The sequence below is a fragment of the Centrocercus urophasianus genome, unplaced genomic scaffold (assembly GCF_019232065.1).
Source record: "Centrocercus urophasianus isolate 14NV4802_14NV808 unplaced genomic scaffold, USGS_Curo_1.0 seq_10, whole genome shotgun sequence".
Classification (NCBI taxonomy): domain Eukaryota; kingdom Metazoa; phylum Chordata; class Aves; order Galliformes; family Phasianidae; genus Centrocercus; species Centrocercus urophasianus.
This window is the reverse complement of record NW_024884142.1, coordinates 48,104,652-48,128,478: the sequence shown is the minus strand read 5'-3', so window position 1 is coordinate 48,128,478 and position 23,827 is coordinate 48,104,652.

Sequence of the window (23,827 nt, the reverse complement as noted above, 5' to 3'; positions counted from 1 at the left end):
CAACTTCTGTAAGTTTTGAGAATGTCCATGTGGCTGTTCACATGATGCCAGGGAAAAACTTTCTGCCACCCAAGGAAAAGATGCCTTCTTCCAGATGCGCACTCATCTTCCTACTGGTTAGCCAACAGAGAAAAGGGCAAAGCAACATGTTCAAGTCAATGTCAGAGAACTTGGTATGATCTAATTGCAGACAGTGATGAATATCATTGAGTATAAATGAATGCCTTAACCAGTACAGCGTTATATCAATCTAAGAAGGAAAAGTTTCTGTTAGAGTTTTTAAACCCCATGGAAAACAACCAAGTGGTAGGAAAGAGAATGAAACAGTTTTTCTTGAAGAATCATCAAGGGCTGAAAACACTGGGGAAAAAAAAAATAAATAATGATATGTCTTAACATCACTTAAAATCTGCCCTGAAAGTTAGTGGTTCGTGTCACTACTTAGAATCATATAGTGAGAGATAGTCCAAACTCCATGCAAAGTAAGATTTACATCAGCGTGGGAAGCCACTCAACCACCTCCCCGGGGAGGCTGCCAGAAGCAGTAGAAACAGCACCTACATGCCAGGAATCTCAGCCCAGATCCCTCCTGAACTCACAGCTCTCTGCAGACATCCACTGTAACTCATCCATCATGCTTACTGCTAGTTCAATTTGAGATGAAGGCTATGCATCATGTCCTTAGAAATTCTGTCTTTACCCAAAATAGATTCAACACTATAGCCCAAAATATCTGAAACTAGCACTAAGTGCAAAATATCTCACACAGTGGTAGGAAAAGAGCTTTGACAGTACAGGTATACATACAGTTACATATACTGACTGGGGAACAAGCACAGAATGATAACTCTTTTATAGGCCATGAGTCTGTAACATTACCTTAATTGATGGTAACCTTGCAGCTGTCACTGCAAAAATTTAGCCTTCAGATAGACCTCTGTTGGTTTTTTTTACTGAAAATTAAATATTTGGCTAAAGATTAAACAAAAGGAAAAGAAAGCATAAAAATATATTAAACTCCGAACAAAATCATGGTAACAACAGGAACTTCAGAAATAGCATCAGTTCATCTAATAGCCACCCCTGGCAACAATGTGTTTCTCCCCCACCTTTCAAACCATTCTTCAGAAATATTAATGATTCCTGCAACAATTCTCAACCAGACAGGACTGGTACCATCAGTGTAGTGTTGGTAGGGACTGGCACACCTTTTATAGCTGAGCTAATCAAAGCGCATGGATTAGCCTGGCCTGTGAGCAGATGAGCTTCCACTCTAGAGGCAGGTAAACATTTCTTCTTTTCTCTTTTTTTCTTTTCATTCTGAGAGAACCAAGGAAAATAAAGCAAGTATTTTCCTTGAAAAAGTTTAGATAACATGAACATTAGTATGGCATCACAGTTTGTTAACTGATACAGCAGCAAAGGAGCCTAGTTTATTTAGAACTGGTCCTCAGGGAGTTAGTGAAACAGAAAGAGTAAGCAAAATTTGGTTTGCTTTATTCTCAGGAGCAGTCAGTAAGAATGCCTGTGTGGGCAAGACAAGTATGATCTGACCGAAAGAAAATACATTTGGCAAATTCATGTAAACCGGAAAGTCAGTAGCAGCTATTGAGAAATCATAGTCATATTTTAAAGTTGTCCTACTGGGGATTGCCTTTAAACCACATCTCCCCTCCCCTTTCTCTATTCCCCTTCTCCCAGAATTTTGTCCCAAGTACTTAATTGTGAGTGCAATATTTTTACTGGGAAGACATCAAAGGCACTGATTTAGAAATTCAATTTTATATAACACAAGACCCCTGAACTTTAACAAAAGTTCATTTCATCAACTATCACTAATCATCTGTGAGTCTGGTTCTTTACCAACTAAAACACAGTAATATGAATAATGGATTTTTCCTACATTTGAAGTGTAAGAATAATTGCAAATATGAACGCAAGCAACATTAATGCTTTGCATGAGGCTGTTTTCTGATTTGTCAATGAAATGCAGAAGCAAACTAATACTTTCACTTTAAAAATTGCTTAACCTGTAAAGCCAAAAAAGTGTAAAACACTCAGTGAAGGGTCTTTTGCACATCTGTTCTAGCTATTATTTCTTTTAATTTTCTTCTTTTACTACTCTTCATCTCCAATGTCTCACTCAGATATTGGCATTAGAAGTTGCAGAGCTCCTGCTATCAAATGTGAAAGGCCCTCTACTCCTACCTCTGTGGGATCAAGGATGTTAACACTTAAGAGAATGAACCTTCGGTGTGATTGCATTTTGGCCTTTACCTGAAGCAGAGTGATGAGCAGATGAGAGGTTCTCCCTGTGTTGTGATCTGCTGTATTCCTACTGCCTCCATTGATGCAAAACAGCCACTTAGTGGCAGGGAAGGGAGATGCTGTTTCCTGGAGATGGAAGCATCCATCTCCAGGAGGGCTTTCTTTCTTCTTCCCAGAATAGGCAATATAGAGTTATTATCATGGTTTGCAAACGCCACAAATACATACAAATCATGATCTTTCACTGACTGATGACTCAATTGCATTTTGGACACAAACAACCAGGGCCAATCTCTCAAAGTAGATAGAACGAGGACCAGTAAAAGTAATTTAAACATAACGGGGCCATATTTATTTTAATGAAAAGAGAGTTACATAAGATTTCTCCTGTAAAAGTAATGTTGTTATGTAAAATACAACTTTGATCAGATGCTGGAGCTATGTTTTCTACCTGTGTGACCTTTCTCTTACATGACAGAAATAAGGGAGATCAGTAGAGAAAGAAGGTAAATGAATCACTAGTGCAGAAAGAAGCACAATTGTCAGTTGCAGCAAACTGGTTTTGAGATGAAAACAAAGCAACAGCTACTCCCAGACATCTAAAGGTGTAAGCTACAGTAAAAATAAAGGTACGTTCATATATATATCTTGGAAGTATCACCTGTGCAGTAGAAATTAATGGCAAAATGTGGTATTACCTGCTGTGTGTGTTGATGGAAACATTTATCTGCAAGAGCCAATGTCTTCCTAGTCTCTAATTACATTGATTCTCTCACGTACATAAAGTTGCAGATCTATCTAATTATATGAATTAATGTTTCACCATTATTTCACAACTTCAGTGAGACTCAGTGAGAGTACAACTCCTGAGAATAAAAAAATGCAGGAAGAAAATTTCATGCTGCATACATCCCTCAAAACGGAATTGTGTTGGTAGTTTTTCTTCACTCTGAAGTGCGCATTTGGTTATCTTGTACAATTTCAGAGACCTATGCTATGAAATCCCAGTTTAAAGACAGAGCCACAGCTGAAAGATTTTGAATTTACATTCCTAGGTTTTTTAGTAATGCTTTTCTATGCTGAAGATATGCATGCAGCATGTATTTCAGTATTTTCAGTGTTTTACAGTTTGCAAACTCCTATAAGTTTTTCCATGGAAACATGGATACCTGCAAAGACCTAAAACTTGCTATTTGGAATGGGTGTGTTTCTCTGAGCTACCTTTTGCAAATCCTGCAGTACTCTTCTTTCCTGATCTTCAAGGGTTTTCTGACCCTGTTGAAATTCAGACCTCACTCTTGTAATAAAGAAACGTCAAAAGATTTAGGTTGCATTTATTTAGGCAGAACAGCTTTGAATATATTCCAGATTTTTTTGTGTGTATTTTTTTTTGAAGTATTTCTGCAGGAAGAATAAAGTCAACTTTTTTTTAATTAGTAAATGAACAGCAGAGAAAATGTTCTCTTTCTTTTCTTTATTACAAAGTGCCACAAAAATTAGTTCTCTGTCATTTGCAGATCGTGTAAGGTTACAGCGCCTGAGTTACTCTATCTTGCACAGATGGCTTCCAGTCATTTTATTTTTAGAAACTAGAACTAAAAGAATACACCAATTTAGACAAAGTTTCTTCCCCTATTTAAACTTCATGAAAAGTTCTGGACGTGTAGATCTTAGGTTAAGCAGTGAAAGGATTAAGGATTAATCCAGGACATTCTCAGCTCACTTTTTAAAAATTAGAATGGGCAGATATGAGTCAATTTTATTCTAAACACTTAAAATGTTACCAGTTTTAACCAATGAGAGTGATATGAAATGTTGTGAGGAACAGGATCATTCTAAATTCTAAATTCTTCAGGAACAATGTTTATATTGAAAATGTATAGTTGTATATTGTGTTTATACAGTTTACTGACTTCTCTACTAGGAGATCATGGCTTATGTAAGGTCAGGAAGACGTTATTAGAGAAAGAAATAATGTGGCCTAGAAAGATCAAATCACTTGACCTGATAGAACATTTATGCAGCTGAGACTAGATTTCAGCTCTCCTAGGTGATACTATATGCATGCATTAGTCATCCTGAAGCACCATAATGAGATGAAACTGCAAGTGCTAAGCTGTGGGGATGACTGGTTAATTCCTAAAATCAACTTGGATGAAAGAGCTGATTTCTCACAGAAATATGAATACTTTTTTCTTGCAGGTGTATGGTACCAGTCTTCATTTTATAGTTACTCAGAGGAAAAGATTTACTATATTTTGAATTCCATCTGTTTTCTGCTGGCTATAAAGCTGATGTCTGTCGTGCAGAATTGTTTGGCTCAGTGTAATCTGAGTACCAGAACTTCTTGGTTCATGGTTCCACATGCTTCTCATCTTTCAAACCTCTAACAAAGTGATCCAGCTGGATGTCCCACCACCATCCCTGCAGGACAACAACTGTGTCACAGGATCACACAGAGAGCCTGGAAGACTGTGTAGGCATAGCTGGCATCTCCTTCTCACCACTTTCCCACTAACAATTTAGAAAAAACAAACAGACAAACAACAACAACAAAAAGAAAAAGAAAAAAAAGAAAACCATCTTGGTAACTAGCTGGGGAGGATAAGACAGATCCTAACTGTCACCCCTCCTCCCAGAACATGCAAACCAAAACACCCATTGATCTGGGAGGAACTCATAATTAAGTCAGAAGCAAGCACAACAAATCACGGAAAACATCTGCAAGTGACCTCAGCTAAAACACATGACTGGAAAGTGTTCTGTGTCCAAGACATCTCTGAGTTCAACTTTCACCAGAATCCAAGGACCACCACCTCTGCTTCAGTAACTTGAAGCATCAGGAGTTCATGGCTCATGCACATCTCAACATGTGCAGTAAAGTCCTGCTATCTTCTGGTTCCCTGAGGAATTTCCTCTCAGTAGTGAGCTGATGCTTTCCTTAAGAGTATTTTTAAGGATGCAAAAAGACATGTTGAAGGTAAGATGGCTGTGTACAGAGGAAGATTATATTCCAATCACTTCAAAGAGAATGTGGGAGAAGGCATGTTTCTAATTTCTTTACAAAAACAAAGGAAGTAATTTCTTTCAAGGTTTTTTATTTGTTTTTCAAATTACACAGTCCTCAACTTTTAAAATAATAATCATTCTTGACAGCCATTTAATAATTGTTAGTGATCTATAGCTTTATTATAAAGTACTCATCTAATGATGTATTTCCTTTACCCTGAGGGCCAAGTACAAAGCAGGGAAATTATCTTGGTGATACTTTTAATAACTTCCTGTGGGATTGCAAACTCTGGCTGAAACTGTCTCTGCAAAAGAGTTAATCATGTAATTTCACAGATTAGACAACAGAGGGTTACTAATGAGAAACTTCAGTTCAGTGATAAACTCTTTTTTTTTTCCAAGAATATTTTGAGAGGCCTGTAACCTTTGGCTGACACCCAACGAGGCTATTAGTTTAACCATGGGATGCACTACCAAATGTACAAGAGTCAGCAGAACTTTTCCTTCTGAAAATTGCTCAAAACCCTCTGTGAAGAAGCCTTTGAAAACCTAGAAGGGATAGATGGAAGGGAAAAAATCAGGCAAAAAGGGGCTGACTTATCAGCTTCCGATAATTGGCATGGCTTCAGCTTCCCGTTTCTTTTCAACAACGTACGCTCACTATAGCAACCCCGGATCCCATTTAAATGTCATGCTGCCCTCTGTTCTATAAACATGTATCATCCATCACTAAATATTTAGATCTGAATTGTTGGAGCTGAGTTCTGTGCCAGGGGTAAGGGGATTAATTCCTTTCAAGGCCCTCACATGATGGATTTTTCACTGAAGTAAACATCCGAGAAGAGCTCACACTACAGCCATAAAATATATAAATAAAGTTTAAAGTTTAATTAAGTCAACATTATTTAAAGTGGTTGTCATATTTTATGGTGAACTCTTCATGTTTATTTTGTATGACTCCTCATAAATAGTCTCTCCCCTTCAGACAAAAGACACGACTGAGTTAAAGTGAAGGGTCCCATGCGTGCGTGGTAGGGGAAGTAGGATCTCGCAGGCTCAGGAGATCCACAGCAAGCCGTATCGGGCCTTCTGCTATCTCGTGTCTCCCTAATGAGCTGAGATTTTGTGCAGACACAGGAAAAGCATGGCGGAGTTTACAGCGGATGTGACACGGGGAAGCCCTCTGACTGGCTATTGGGGCTCAGGCAGGGGAGGGCCTCATCCTGCCTGGTTCACAGTTCTTCCCTGGCACAGGGGATGTGATTGGTGTGGAGGGGTAGGCTGAGAGGGGCAGTTTGTCAGAGGAGATTACACCAAGCATCTGTGGAGAGCTGATCCTTCTTCTGTTCCTCTTTCATCCTTATTTTTATCCCCCATAAAAAATAGTCAACCCAAGGTGCTTCCAAGAGGAAAATGCTATGATGTCATTATGCTTCCTAATCATTTGAAACAGAAAGAATCATTTTAAGAGAAAAAGTAAGGGAAGAAATACATTGAAGGATTGTTGATCAGTTCTCTACTGCAGGGAGGCCTCATCATGCTCTGACAATGACTTATGGATGATTAGCTGAGCACACAGAGGAGAAATGGGGACACAAACGTTACACTTGAATTCAACTTGGCCTTCAATTCAGCTCTTGGTCTTATACAGCACATGTCCCTTGAGGATATGAGCATCACACACCAGTTCTGCGTTTGCCTTAAAGACAAGTCATTTAATTGAGAGGCTACAGTCCATTGCTGGCGTGCACAGCATAGGCAGGAGCTGCCCACAGCAGCAGAGGGAGCACAGAAGTTGAATTCAAGTTTTCCAGAGGTTTGACTTGGAAGTCTAATGTTTTTACTCTTTCTCAGGATTTTCTGTCTGTGACGAAGGACTAGAAATGCTGTTGGGACTGTAGATTTCAAAAGACTGGATTGGTAGCAAAAGTGTTCATTGCAATTGGAGCGTTGATCTCTTAGAAAACTGAGAACAAGTCATTTGGTATTTTTGTTTCTTATCAATGAAACTGGATTAATGGCACTTTTCCTTGTTTATTCCACTCAAACTAAAAAATGTCAGTCTTGGAAACAGTTGTCTGTAGCTGTCATCATAGTGCAAGCACTGAAGCAGAAGAGTGTATTCTCCAATTTCACTTATTTCTTTCCAAAAAACATTTTTCTACAGATTTATGAGAAGTGCCAGAAAAATGTAGAGGAACTTTATTCCTGTGCTTATTCAAGATTATAAAATATGAAATTATGTATTTAAATGTGCGTATATGTCTGTACATATATGCACAAATTTCATGGATTATCAGGTACCCATGTTTGATCTATGAGCATGGAGGTGTTCACTTAAATTCAGAAACAGACAGTTAGCTTTATCCAGACAGAGCACATGCAGCAATGCTGAGCAGGCTGAACTGACAGGAATTTCTAGCAAATGAAGCCACAAGCAACCATATGATTTCTCTGCTTTCATTCTGTATCGGTGCTGATTATGTTGCTTCAAAATCTTTAACATTAAGTAACATGATCATGCTGAACACAGTATGAAATGTAATGAGGTCTTAATCTACATGGCAGGTTAAAAGCTAAGAGAGTTTCTAAGGCTATATGTGGTATAAATGGAGTGTAAACTAATATAATTTGATAAGATAGGAAGAAGCCCAGCTGAACGGAAAGTATTTTCATACAGGCTCTAGTCTTTTGGTAGAAGTGAAACTGTTGAAACTGAAAAGAAATAATAAGGAAAGAAATACAGAGGGAGGGAAGGAGGGAGATAGGAAGGAAGGAGAGAAAGGAGGGAAGGAAGGAAGGAAGGAAGGAAGGAAGGAAGGAAGGAAGGAAGGAAGGAAGGAAGGAAGGAAGGAAGGAAGGGAGGGAGGGAGGGAGGGAGGGAGGGAGGGAGGGAAGCAAGAAATCCTCACTATGGAGCTAGCACAACAGCAAAGTCTCACAGAAAGGGTGAAGTGGGACTGACATGTCAGCACTATGTTAGCTTTTCTCCATGAAATGGGGATGGACTTATATCTCAACCTCATGATCACACTTCTGACAAGTTGTGCTTTACTCTATCATGCTATATTCCAGAAGCCAGCCAGATAAGACATCCATAATATTTACTATTAACATTTAATTCCCCTCTTTCCTCCTCATCCCTCTGCTTGTTATCAACTGCTTTGGCAAACACTGCATCAGGGGTATGGTTTCTCTGGGAGTGTTGGTCTTGCATGTGCATATGTAAGAGGATTGTCTCTTTGCATTCCCAAGTATCCTGAAAAATGAGGGCTTAATTAAATATTAGTTTCATTTCTGACATACTGCAAGTGGGAAGTAAATCTATCAAAAGTTATTGATATAGTCAAAAATATGGATCTTCAAAGTCAAATCAGAGCTCAAGTACTTTCAGAGAGGTAGGTAGAATTTACAGGAAAACAAATGTTCTGTCTCATGACCATTTCTGACCAGTAAAAAGTTTTCCCAGTACTGTAAGACATAATCCTTTTGCAGCAAGTGTTGTTTGAGCCAGTGCTCTATTCATTCAGAAACTACAGTGTCTATTAAGAGGACAGTCCCCCTGGAAGGGAGTAGAGGTTCAAGTTCTTTTCCTGATGGGAACATGAAGCTACTAGATTGGGAATGATGATTAGGCAGCCTTTTTGCACAAGTACTATAGAATTTATAGAACTGCAATAAATAGTTCCAGTGAGGGACGCTGATGATGAATCATCCTGTTCAAGGGATTTATTGTGTATTAGAAGATAAAGGAGTAGTTCTGGAGAAACAGGAATATGAATGCTAGCTCTCAGTTTGGCTAGCTTGTAAGCATTTGTTGGCTATACTTTGGACATTTGCTTTCTCTTTTTCTTTGACAGAAATTTATAATTAATAATTGCCAAACACACTGAATATGTTTGTGCAGAAATATTTACTTCTGACAAATCAACAGTGTTTTGACAAAGAAAAAAAAAAAAGGAAAAGAAAAAGAAAGAAAATAAAAGAAAAAAAAGAAAAAATCATTTTCACTGGAAAATTCTTTAGGAACCGTAGCAGTCAACACTCCCAGAACTGCACTTAAGCAGCCAAATCATTCCCACAAGTATGAATGCACAGTTCCAGCTACTTTAATGGAATTTGCATGTGTATATCAAGGGGCAGAATTTGGCTCTTGTTCTAAAAAAAACATTTTGTAGTTTTAAAAGAGAAATTCATTTAGCAGTGATGTAAGCCTTTGCAACTTTGCTGTTTCGTCTATGCAAGATTCCAGTTTTATAAAATAGTATGAACTAATGATATGTATTTATATTTGGGTTTTATAGAAGCTTGCAACTGTCTAACAAACCAGCCTTGAACATCTCAGTTAATTGATGCATACCAAAGCAGTTACCTCTCAATTGTAATTTATTTGTTCCAATAAAAATTATAATCACTTTCTGTTTTCTTATGTATTTGTTTGTTTGTTTGTTTGTTTTTCTGATTTCACTGCTTCAATGCCAAGGGAATTCCAACAATTTCAGCAGTTACTCCAGCATACAACTGATATAAAGAAGTATCTTAGTATCTTCTCTGTAGGAGAAATCATAGCCCATTAAATTCGGCAGGAATTTTGCTGTTGACCTCAAGAGAGAAACATTTTCACTGCAGCTATGTTAAATAATATTTTTTCTTTTTGCAGATATAACATAAAATTAATGCCTCATTTATACTGACCAGATATGTGTTGTATAGTTGCTGCTTTATTTCTGCAAATACAGAAAAAAACAGAGGCCTTTCTATTCTTGATTTTGGTTTGCGCTCCAAATACTCTTGGGAGAAATCATTCAGAAAGGTATAAACAAGGTAGCTTGAGCAAGAGCCTTATCCATGGCATGCTGAAGTCAAAATTTGGTGAAGCTGACCTAGAGATTTCTTCAAGAAGAGTGTGAAAATAAACAGTGACGTGAAGTGTTTGGGTTTCAGTTGGTTTTTGGCAAACGACCTGGCCCTGATTCACCTCTCACTTAATTGTATAAGTGTTGTAAGCGATAAAGTCAGATCTCATCATCTGGAAGTAATAGAAGCAGACAAAAAATACTGTGGAAATTGTAAAGAGGTCTTGACCATAAGAACACAAGCTTGCTGTTTATTGGTGAAGTGTTTCTGGTAGGGACTGGACTTCTCTAATGTACTGGCAGGTAATTCTGTGGTATATTTCAAATCCATCTCTTTTTGATTATGTGTGATCAAACTCATACAAGGGCAATAGGAGCAAGGAAGAGCTCATGGAGTAATTAAAATCCCAGTGAACAAGCCCACCAAAGGGCTCACTGGAGCTCCTGTCTTACAAGAAACCAAAAGAACTTGGCATTGTTTGGCAGTGCAACAAATTCTGACAGAGGGCACAGATACTTTCAACAAGTACACTAAGGAAAAAGAATTGAAGAAACACCAGGAAGATACATTTAAACAAATGGAATATTGGCCCAGGGAGAAATAAGTATGAACAGTCCAGGAATTAATTTAGGCTTCAATGCAGAAGATAGATCAAGTGTCCATGAAGGTAACATGTAATAATGGAAAGGCTCAAGGTGGAACCTGATGTGGATTTGGGGGAATGGAGACTGACTCTGTAGCACCGGACCATTCTTCTAGTGTCAAATTCCTCCTCTTTAAATCAGGATAGTTCTGAGAAAGAGTTTCATAAAGCTAGCAGTAAAGAAGAGTGTATCACTTCCTCCCTTGTGACTAATCCTGCTCCCTTTACTAACTTTGCTCTGATATCTGGGAAGTGTCAGAAAACCTATCTGCCACCAGAACAGTGAGCAGTTCCTAAAGAAATAGGTATGTCCCACCCACATACATGCTGCACTCCTCTCTGTATCTGTGATACCTCATATAAAAAGTGCTGACAGCTCCAGTAGGGATTTTACAAGAGATTGCCATTCATATTCCACAAGGACCAAAAGATCCACGTGGGAATATTTAATATAAACAGTAATAGTTTCCCACATCTTTGTTTAGAGAATAGCTTGAGGATTTCTAAACTTTAGAATCATATTCATTCCAGAAGAATGGTTTCACTTATAGCCATATAAATCTTTCCCCTACATAAATGACAATTTTTTTTGTACGTATGTGAATTCTTAAAGATGATATTCAGGTAATAAGACTGCAGCAAGTAGTACAGGTAAATCTCACCTCAGCCAGTTTTACCTAACAGTGAAAGACCTGAACTGCATGAACTGCAAGGCATGTTGGCTATCTGCTTTTACAGCATGATACTTGCCAGACTTCCAAGAAACACAGTTTTGTTTTTTTTTAATGAAACAAATGAGGAAAACATTTCCATGAGATTTCGAGATTTGACTTGCAAAGAAATCTGGAGCTGAAAAACCAAAGCCCTGCTTCCATCAGGGTTGGGCTTCTAATCAGAGTGTTCAGGTCATGTTGCTTTGTACCTCTGAAAGTCCAGTCTGATTTTACATGCCTAAGAAGGAGCTGTTAGATACACAGATTTTTGGAGTGACTCCTCTGAAACAACCAAAGGACCATTTCTCTTAGCTTGCCTTTGGGATATTTTAAATGCCTTTTTGGCTTTCTTACTATTTTTAAACATTCCCAACTTCTGTAATAAAACCCACTGCTATATCATACTTATCACTACTGGCCACAGTCTGATACAACGCATGCAACTATCTGGGGAACTATCAAATGCAGGGGGGGGGAGAAGAAGCTTTTTGTTTTGTTTTGGTTTTTTTTAAGAGATGGTAACAGTATTGCTGACTTCCAGCACTCGTGAGTCAGACTTACAGAAAGCTCTGGAACTGGAATGTATATTTTATTTCAATTAATTTCAATTCATTTCAGTCTGCTCACTCTTGGGATTTGTAAGGCTTGGATGTTTCAGTTTATTTCCCATAGCCAGGTGATCTCAAATGCACCACAAATGAACAGTTACTGGATATTGTCTTATAGTAAAATACTGCATATTAACTATTCATGAGCCTTTTTCCCATTCTGATACCTATCAGTATTCTGAATTCCTTTATTCATATCTATGCATTGTGGATAAGTTTAAGTAATGCTGATATTCTCTCTGTGCACACTGAATTTCAGTGTCCTGTTGCGTTTACTGTTGCTGGAAATGGAAAGGAATGGATGAAAAGCAGTGGTCAAAAAATACTGCAAATTCAGTATCTGTTCTTTTTGCAGTTAATCCTGGACACAGCAAATTTTACTAAAATTTCCTGCCTATTTATTCTGAATAGCATATGAACTCAGGGAAAATTTAAAACAAAATTGAGACTTTATAACCTTAGTGGCTATATGTGACCTGGAAGATTTTAACACAAATTGTTTCTCACATTCATTTATTATTGTTAAAGGAAATTCATCGTGACATAGATTTTGACACAACTAATCCTTCCAAAGGGAGAAGTGTGCATGGTATGATCCAGCTTAAGAGATAATCAGAAGCAAGAGGGGAAACAAACACTTTTGTTTTTACCTCATGAAACCATTACAAAAACAGAGAGAACTTGTTCAGAAGACTGAGGGAGAAGACAGTTTTATAACGTTGTTCACTGTTTTCTTTCCTCTCTGGAAGTTAACAGAGAGAAGAACATTTTTAGGTCTGTGTTTGCAGAATTGGTTTACTGTTATTAGGCTCAGGCTTTTGATGTAAGGAAGAAGGAAGCAGAAGTTTTAGATGTAATATAATCTCTTCCACTTGCCAGATGAACCAACAAAGTTAAAACCACTTTCTTCATTTCTACACAAATGATATGTTGTGTTCCCTTCTGATAGGCGTATGAAGGGAAAGCAGCTCAAGATGGCCAATGACTTCCCTCACCACTGCAGTCATTAAAGAGAATCTAGAATTCAGTTGCTTTTTCATAACATTGAACAGTAGGTCACTCTTTACAAAGAAGATACACTTTTTTGTAAAAATAATGTTTTGTATGAAGAGGATTGTAAATTCTTTCTTAAATTTCCATGAAATTGATTCATTAATCTGAATTACCCATTTCCTGGAATTCAAGAAAGACAAAATAACATAGAATGGTTGGAGATGGAAGTGACCTTCAAAAATTATCTAGTGCAAACCACTTTCATGGACAGTGACATCTTTCACTAGACCAGGTTGTCCAAACTCCCATATAACCTGACTTTGAGTACTACTAGTGATGGAGCATCCATAACTTCTCTGGGCAACCTGTTCCTAACACCTTTATGGTATTTTGTGAGAAATAAAATAAAAGGCCAATAAGCAGTCTAAGTCTATCCAGTTAGATGTTTAAACTCAACACATAATGTCAGAGTTGGTGAAAAAGAGTTAATTTCCAATTCACTGGTATTTATTGCTTTAATAGTCAAGTGTGTTAGATGTGCCAAAGGCAAAGAGCCAAATTATAAGATGTTCACCAAAGAGACTACTTGGTAAAATTTGATCAGCATCAGAAATAGCTGGTATCAGACTTATTTTGAAATCATAGTGAATCACAGTAAATACCTTATTCTGCTGTACTTCCATCATCATCAGAGATTTTGTTACAATTGCAGCTTGCAGTGGATAAAGAATCTGTATAGTTAAAACTTCTTTCCTGTGTTTGATGAACGTATTCATAAGTGAGCCTTAGCTGTCTTGTTTGGCTTTATCATCTTTCCCTTCAGCAGCCTCTCTCCCTATTCTGTTCTCTGAACTTTTAACAACTTTTACTCCAAGCACACTAGTATTTATGGTGTGCCCTGAAGGACAGTGCCCCTTAAAAACATATTCATAAAAGTGCAATGCACAAGTACAAGTTCAAAAGAAAAACAGTCTGGAAATGAGCTTTAAGATGAATGCTCTAGAGTCATTATCTGAGGTAAACTGGCAGTCTCTAATGAGACATTTGTAATTTAATTGTGTCATGAAGAGACTATAAATTTCCCCTGGAGCCCATATCCGAGTTGTTTTTATAATGAAGATAAAGTAACACACATACCAAAAATCTTTTGAATATGCTATAACTTCTTCCAAAAAGATAAAGAAGGCCTATATCCTATTTATGTCACTACACTCAGTTGCATAACAGAGCCTACAACAAGTAGGATAGAGGGCAAGAGTCAGTCTATAATCATTTAATACTGTACAATTCTTTACATTTCTCTTTAAATCACATGATAAGCTTTTGTGACCAGTTCATATCAATACCAGAAAAGAAGAAAGATAATAGGATCACAAATGGTCATTCTACATAATCATTTTATGGGCTTATGTTGTGTTTGATGCTTCCTCCGGGGAAGAAAATGTTCTAATACTGCATGACTAAGCCACTGCTGCATCCGATTTCTCAGGATTTGGAGAGAGTTGTAAGGATTTTTATACCAAAATGCTCACTCCAAGTTTCTAAATAAATTAGGACAAATATGTCTTCAAGATACAGAAAATAGGTTGTGCAATATGCCCACTTGATCATGCCCAGTTAAGCCCTGTGGGTCGCTCAGTGGGAATGGTGTATTTACTCCTTTTACAGATTTAGGCAGGTTTTCTTTCTGTGATTCTGTTTGCCAAATTGTGCTGGATATAATCTCCAAAGTTCTAGCTGTTTGGGACTACTACTTCTGAAATGCTGAAAATGATTTAAAATCGAAGCAGTTCTTAAAATAATCCCTAAACTTCAACAGATAACCAAGCATTTATTTCTTAGGCCGAAGTGGAACACAGAACCTGAGAGTGAGAGATAGAGGAAGATGAAGAGTATTTTATGTTCTTATTCAGCAGTAAATGTTGCAAAAATGCCAAGTTTTATTAGAACGTACTTTTGAGTGTTTTCCTCTGATTTGTTCTTGTCACTCAAACAGGATACTTGAGAACAGAAATCTAAATACAAGACAGGGAAGTAACCATTCTTCTATTTTAATTCTATCTTCAATATAAATTGTCTCTGTTTTTAGAAAAGGTATCTCACACTAAAGTAGCATTTCAAAAATGCCATTCTGAAATTTCTCATGAAGTCTGTAAATTCAGCCCAAGAATCTGAAGCTGCAACCAGTGTCAATACTGTTCACAGTGCAAGGTTTCAGACTAGAGACATTACACTCTTCCCGGAACCTTCTTTCTTCTTTTTCCCCCCAGCATGTGCTTCTTTCATATGTTTTCTGACTTCTAAAGGTGAATATTTTCATCTTTTAATAGCAATTTGTTTAACCAAAGAATCAGAAAAGTAATCTCCAACTGAAAGCCTTTTATTTTCTTTTAATGAAAAAAAAAAAAAAAAGTTTAGCACGATCCCATCCAAACTCCATCAACAGTATGATAATAAAACACGGGTTGCTTTAAAAATAATTGTTCCTATGTACTTCCATGGAAACTATAACAGATACAAAGGGCACAGCAACACTATTTGATAGAGCAAACCCTCAGCTACAAAAGACTATTTTCCAAGACAGCCACCACCTTTAGCAGATTCATGCAGATGAGCTAATTGAGACACTCTTCATTTTATGGTGTGACAGCTGTGCATGGTTGTCTGGAATGTGGCTTGTTTTTGATGTCACTGTTGCTGCTGCTGAAATGCACCACCAACTTCGTCACTGTGCTCACGTCCACTATTCGGTCCCCCTCAATGTTCAGCAAGTGTCAATGAATGTCAGTGGGTGCCATTTTTTGTGCATGGAGGAACTCAATTCCTCACCTTTGCCTCATACACAATTCTATGTCAGATGCCATTTTGTCAGATGTCCCTCTGCCATCTGTTACACAGCAACAAAATTGAACAAAATATTGATGGGAAAGTTCAGCCTCTACTGCCATCTCACCAATATTCAACTCTAATGTGATGGATCAACATAATAAAAAAGAAGGCATTAATTTTAGAGTTACCCTCATATTTATCATGTAGTTATTTCATTTTCTATTCCAGAAAGTACATACAGATTGTGATAAAACACTACTGAAGCTTGAAATAATAAGTAATAAAATATTTATACATAGAGATATGCAAAAACACATCAAGAAAAATGGCATCCATTTGTCCAAGTCTGATTCTTCACTACCTAATGCCTTGTGGAGTCATTTGCAAGCATGTATAGGGATTATAAAACTAAGGAATGCAAGTAATGCATTCCATATTAACTTCGAGTAGCGACAGAAGAACAAGCATTCTAGACAGTGCAGTGTATTAAGTCTCTACGATGCAGTAGCTAGAGATTATATTTTATCACTTTTATTTTACAGGAAGTCCGACTAGACTCTGCAATTGCTTCTTCAAGCCTTAAAAATCAGAGACATGGAGCGAATGACTGTATTGGGTTTGAATCAATGGAGAATTATGTCCTACGGCATCTGAAGAGGATAAGAATTTGCAGGAATCATGGTAAAATATCTGTACTAGAAAAGGAGTGAGTTGTTTCAAATAAAAAATTTGTGTGACTTGTTGCTAATTCTAAAGAAAGAGGATAGAGATTAAAGATGAGGCACAGGCTGTAAACTATTCAGGATGACTTTCATTGCTCAAAGGGTATAATTAAAAGTATGGAACAAACTGCCAAAGTCTACAATGGAAATGAATAGTGTAACACCAGGTCAAAAGGGATCTGGACTTATTTCTGGAAGAAGAGACAATGCACAGCTGTTAGTGTGTATTTTAAAGGATGAAGATGATCAGTCACTACATGAATTGATTGGTATTTCCTGGGCATGTTCTGTTAGAATTTTAAAATCTCCTGGACCCTCTGTCATTGTTTCTGGCAGCTGCATCCATACAGGAGCAAATGTATTCCATTGACTTTAGGTTTATATTGTAGAATAAAATTAATGTTTTCTATAGCAAAAAATTCCTTGGTGGAAAGGAATTTTCATATTATTGCCATGACATCAGTTCATTCAGAAAAGATAAGTAGCTAACTCCACATCTGGAGTCTTGTATTCTGTTAAATCATCAGGATCTGGAAGCATAATCAATTGTATACACGTCTGTGTAATTAACATCCAAACAACTGCATACACCTTTTGAGTTACACTGGCTCTACAGTCTAAATAAAGTAATTCACTATATAAAAATTCAAAATAAGGAACAAAGTGACAGGGTTGGTGATAATCTGATGTAAAGACACTGGAAACATCCATGAATCCCACTTTAGTAACTTACCCAGACATTCCAGAGGCCAACGCCAAAACATGCAATCCAAATTAGATGGAGGCAGGCAAAGACAAAACTGAGGGGCTTTAGAGAACCTGATGCTCACAAACTTCTTGAATGACAGTCATCCCCTTCACACAGTATCACTCAGATGTTACATTGCCTTGAGAGAAGAGATTTTTGCCTCTTCAACAATTGTGATATCACTATGAAGAGTGCATTTCCACACTGCTGGCACAGAAAAAGAAACACTAAAGGAGGAGTTGCTGGAGTGAGAAGAAGTTACAAGCACCTGGATTTACTGGCCAAGGCTTGGGGAAATTCTTGGAGACCACTCTATTGAGCTGAAGGGCCGAAGACTAATGAGCACTTCCTGCTCTGTTGCATTCTCAGAGCTTCCATTTATTTGAGGCTGGAAATGTTTGCTGCATCCTTTTAGCAACCCCTTCATTAGATGTAAACAGTAGACATGGAGAACTCTGTGAAGCTGGATTTCACCCACTCTCTATAATATAGAACAGTGACCCCCTTTTATGGTACCAAACAGAGGAGGCAAGTATGATGGACTTTTATGGATCCTGTACAGGCTACCTAAGACATTGACCGCAGTCCAGCATGAAATCTGCTTAGATCAGAGCAGAGGCATAAAGGATGCCCAAAGTTTGCCCTAACCAGTACTATGGTTCCCATGCAAAGAGGCAACAACTATTTCTGACTTAGCTCCAAATTTGCAGGGCCCTGGGAACAGAAAAGTAACATTCGGGGGCAAATCCTGTGGCTAATCCTGGCGTTGTACAGTGTCTACAGTCTCTTTTTACTCAGAGGAGGTTCTAAAACTTAGGCCATATCTGTATCTTACCTATATATGGAAAAGCACCATGGATAACCAGTTTAGTTTGTAGGCTTTTTTCAGCATAGTCTGAGTCACCCTCGTTAGATGGAGGAGCAACAGAAATAGAAATTCTCACTGAAATAGACCTAGAGAAGTTGTCATAGCCCAGTCTTCACTCCCTCCCAAGTTTTTCTAGGCATTGTGTAAATACAGCAGGAGATTGCCCATACCTCAAAGGAGTTTTAATCTAAATATTACCAGAAATTTAATAGCAGTTCAAACATTTCAAGGTTTTCCAGCTTTGCATACCACATGCATTACTACTGGTACAGCTCTGTTTAAAGCAACTTGAATTGTGCAGGTGAACAGGCCTGCAGGTCTGGGTAGCATTTACAGTCATTGAGTGCTCTTGGGTATTGATTTTTAAGGGACTTCCTGATGCGTGTGGTTTGCTGTTGTACTATTTATATCATCTTCCCATCAGTTCTTTGAATGTAGTGTTCCAACTGAGCTTAGGAAGAAGTCCCCTCTGAAGGGCAAGTAACACAGGTCACAAGCTTAGTTGCTAATTATCAGTTGGGGGCTGATCTGTCACTTTTACTGTTGAGCTCACCTACACCAGCTATTAGTTGCCATGCTTGGATTGAAATCAGTCCGTCTTCCTTCCCTGTGCCCTACTTCAGGAATAAAGACCTGTAATCATTACACCAAGTAGGATATAATTCTTAATTTTCATTAGTCATTTCTCATTTCTACAGTAATTAATGAATTAGCTACTGTATTTCAGAACTGATCCCTCATGATACAGGTGGGATCTAGATTTCCCTGGAAATCTTCTTGCTAGTGTGTATAGGGCTGGGATCAGTTTCTCTTTAAGGGATTCAGATACATATGTATATATTTTCTTATAGTATTTTTGTACTATACTTCCTGTTTATATTATGGCACATCCTAATAGAAAAAATTATCTTGGTAAAAATCTTTCAATAAGCTTTGGAGCTCTCTTCACGATACTGTTCCTTTTCTTTAGAGGAAGATATTCAAAGTTTTGCAAGCCTCTCTTCTGCACTGAATTTGCCAAAAAAAAATAAAAAATAAAAATAAAAATAAAGCAAGAGCGGAAAACCTGTAAAAGAGACACTGAAGTACTGCACACAGATTGAATGTTTCACTGGTCTTGCTTCCAGTTCTGCTCCAAGCACTTTGGCACATCCTAAATCTTAGACACCTGGCCCACTGCCTTTCCTGAAGAGAGATGTTTCTGTGTGTCAGGCATCCAGTTTTAAAAATATGTTTGTGTTAGCACCAGATGTTTTTAGTGGTTTGTTGATCATACATAGGAAAAGATACTACCAAGTCTTCTAATACTTTTGAAAACCCTGCAATGAGAGATTTCTTCAGATTTGGATAATGCTCCTAAAGGGCCAAAGGAGACATCAGTATCATTTTTTGAAGCTAATATTACCCGATAATAGAACTTCTCTTACAAAGACTGCTACATGGATTAATCACAACTTGGATTTGCTTTTGGTACTCTAATATTACTCTAGATTTTTTTAGTTTGTCTTTCCTGTAAGGCAGAGTTTTATACATGTTTTTTTATTTTATACATTTTTTTATCTTATATGCATATTCTTTTACAAATCTTCCTTGGCTATTTTTTTCCCCACAGTGTTAGTATATGCACATTGTAGTGTAGTGCACAGATAAATGGACTAGCTCTGGAAAAGCTGTTCAGTCCAACTGGATAAGACGCTGAGACTACAAGATCCACAAGAATTCTCTCATCTACATTTGTTTCTGAAAGTCTAGTGATACTTATCTTTAAATTTACTGAAGTATCTTTACTTGTCCATTTCAACCATAATAACAGTTCCTATATTCTTACATGGGATTTCCTGCTGAAAAGCCATGTGCAGAAGAATCTGACTATCCCAGAAGAAGTCTGATCCACACACACATTGCATATATGCATTAAATCTTGTCCTTTCAAAGTATACTGGATTTTCAGCTTAAAGGTACACGATATGTATAACTTGAGTGCCATCAAATGATACTGCCATAAGCTGCTGGAGTCACGCTTAGGACTGGTGCAGCTGATCGGCCACTAAGAGGCCCCAGGCTGTAGCATGTAAAGCAATTAGGTATGATGGAACACAGATATGCTTCCATTGGCTTGCTAGAAGCCTAGGATCCTCAAGAACAAAAATTCCCTCATACTTATGCATTTTTCCCAGACAACATTTCTGAGTGGGAAAATAGTTTTCAGGGGAACTCCAGGCACAAAAAGATTCACCCACTACGAGGCCTAGAGACCTTTTATTGGGCTGAAGATTTCAGGGAACTGTGGTGCTGTGCCATGACTCATCATCTCCCTTTTGCCTGCTTCCAGTGGATAAAGTCCGTTGAAGCTCACAGTAGCTTTCTATTTGATCATTTGTGGTGGGAATCAGGCTGATCAACCTCAGCACAGGAGTTTGTCCATTAGTCAGGAGCACAGGAAGATTGCAGAGGAAGAGAGGAGATAATGCACATTGCTCTTTTTCTATGCTTCTTCTACATTACTGCTGACAGATTTGACCTGTGACAAATCCTTGAAATATGGCTGTGCAGACAGAGATGGGACAGATCCAAGGATAAAAAGCCTGTGCTTGGAAAATGCTGTGCTGTGACAGATTGCATGAGCTCATATGTATCTCTCTGCCATTGCATGTTTGCCTTTGCTTATTTAGAGGAAAGCAGCCACAGATCTGTGGAGGATGATGGCTGTACAGGATGCAATATCTTGTCCTTTAAACCTATGGAGCAGGGAAATACACATCAGTACAAAGACTGAGGCCCTCCTAACAATATGGATCATTTGAGTCTGATAGCTTGTGCCAGAAATACATTTTTCTTTTGTGAAAGATGAAATCCTGACATTCCTGGCTAGCCCAGTATAAATATGGCCACCCAAGTACCGTGGCATTATTTGAGTTCATCTGCTGAATAGCTGTTATGTGGTTTCTTTGGCTCAGTGATTCCTTCAACTAACAGAAAACTGTGGTTCCTCTCTCAGCGGCGGCTGCTGCCTGGGGGCTGGCCTTACAATCAACCCAAACACACCATGACCCCGCAAAGGCCCCGTCAGCCTGCATCTCCCTGGCACTTGAGGCTGAGCATTCACGTGGGCCTGGCCTAAAAGCAGGCTCTGCTCTGTGGCTGCGCAGCTGTAACCAGGTCCAACCTGGAAATCAGTTTCCCTGGCCTCCCCCTTAAAACACAAACAATTTCTCACCACTGTAGCCAGAGGAAGAGACAGCATATTTGTATTACGCTTGCACTTGGCTGGATGTTGCTTGTGCTAGGTTTCTGAACACTGTGCTGGGCACACTAGTAGTGCAGGACAAAGCTCACTTTGTGTGATGCAAAGAGAGTTGTAGGCGAAGATGATCTCGAGATCAATACTGAGGCTCCCCCTTGGAATTTTTTAATGTTCGCAGTTGGTTATAATCTGGTCCTTTCCAGTGGAAATAATTTGCTCTCCTCAGGTCATCTCATAGGCTCCAAGGAGAAGCCCTCACTTTCCTGGGATGATGGAGAGAAGGAATTGCAGTTCCACCACAGCAAATAAGTGTCATCACTTTCCTTTCAGATCCAAGGAAGAATTTTAGGGATTTTTTCAAGAAGCAAAATAAGAACCCTCTTCTCTAGCAAGCAAGAACAAAGTAAAATATTGGCACGTTGCTTTGAACTGAAAAGAAAAACATCATTAGAAATGCTGTGGGGCTGCACACCGGGAGCTCATGGTCACTAGCTGTGGCTGAGATGACAGGTCAGGAGCTTTTAGCACTTCTTGGGAACTTTTTAGTCTCCTCATCCATAATACAGTCAGAGTCAGATATCAGCTCACTCTGTTTTTTATGGTTAGTGGATTGCACTACTGCACTGACAAAAACGATGGTTTATATACCTTAAAGCCCTGTAGACACAGGAGATTCAAAGAACAGATGGACCAAAAAAACAAAAATACTGCTATCCCTAGCAGAGATCTCAGCACTGCAGTACTCCATTCTTTTGCAAATAGAGCTTATGATCCTGAGTCCACTGGGCAGGAATGAATTCTGCTCCTCAACCAGCACATATGCAGGGCAGAGGATGGACAGTGCTGCAGTCTCCATGGGCAGAGCGAGACACTTGCCTTTGCTTTCCATCTCCCACTGCTGGAGCAGGGCCAGTGTTTCCAACCTCCTGCTACCTTGCTCAGCCCGAGCCCACAGTACTTTCTGTTTGTTTAACACTGTCTGGCAGCCTTGAGATAACGGGCATGTTGCTGGCTGGAGCAAGGCCAGCTCAGGGCTGGCCTCACAGCTCCCCAGCACCAAACGATCTGCAGACCCAGGCTGTTTCAGACACCCCAAGTGGGCCATAAAGTCCAATATAAGCAGGTCAGAGCTCAACTGTGGGTTACTGCAGGAGCTCCAAGATACTTGCATCCAGGCATCCAGGCACACTGCTCATTCCGTAGTCATCAGCAAAGTCTCAAGAAGGGCTGGCCATGGAAATCCCTGTGTAGGAAATACCTTTCAGCTCAAAAGAAATGAGAACAAGTGCACCAAAAATGTCACATGTATACACATATGTATGCATGTGTATATGTATGCATGTGTGTATGTATATTTATGAACTTTCCCTTTCCAAGACATTCTAGAGATGGGAAGACTTACAGGCCTTTCAGTGGAGCAGAACCTTCAGGAAGGGGAAAATAGGAAAGTACAGCAGCTGCAAGTCCTCATACAACATCTCACTTAAAATGTCATGTGTGCTACTTGGTTTAAATTGTCACCCCTCCAGCAACCACAAACAATGCAGAAACAGCAGATGTGTTTTCTATTTAGAATTAAACAGTTTATCTCAACCACTGTCATTGTTACAGAGGGAAAATAAATAAATATCCATGTTAATGTAAACTTCAAAAGGTACTCTCTGGCATGAATGGCTGTTCTGAATCCAGACTTCACTGAGAAAACCAGGATTTGTCCACAGATTTTTTTCTTTCTTTTTCTTTTTTTTTTTTTTTCCAATAGGGATGCTGGCAGCTTAGCATGTAGTAAAACTTAGACTGGTCAAAAAGATTTTTTGGCCAGATATAGCATCCAATAACTCATGTCATTTAGACTTAATGGTCCAGAAAATTAAAGTAAACATCATAAATGTCTTTTGTTATTAAACTTTCCATTCAAACTTTTTGTTTAACTCTTACTTAATGGAGAGTAAAGACGACATTTCAAGTCACATATTTACCTATGTTATAATCTTAAAGTCATCTCATTGAGATTTAAAAATGTGCCACAATTTCAGCCTAGACAAGAGCTCAGTTAGAAAAAAAAAGCTGGTGTGTGCATGTGCTCTGCAGAAGTTAAGGCAATGATAAATCAGTCTTAACAGATTAAGGTCAATTTATTGTTCTACTCTTAGTTTTACAGCTCTATAGCTCTGTTCTTTGTAGGGACAAACAGCATCTCAAACAAGAGTGACCATAATGATATTACTGGATCTTCTTTTTCATTTTTAAGAGGTGATATTACTTGTAAAGAGTGCAACTGAGTGACATCGTTGGAGCATGCCTCAAGAAAATGTAGTGTTCCAT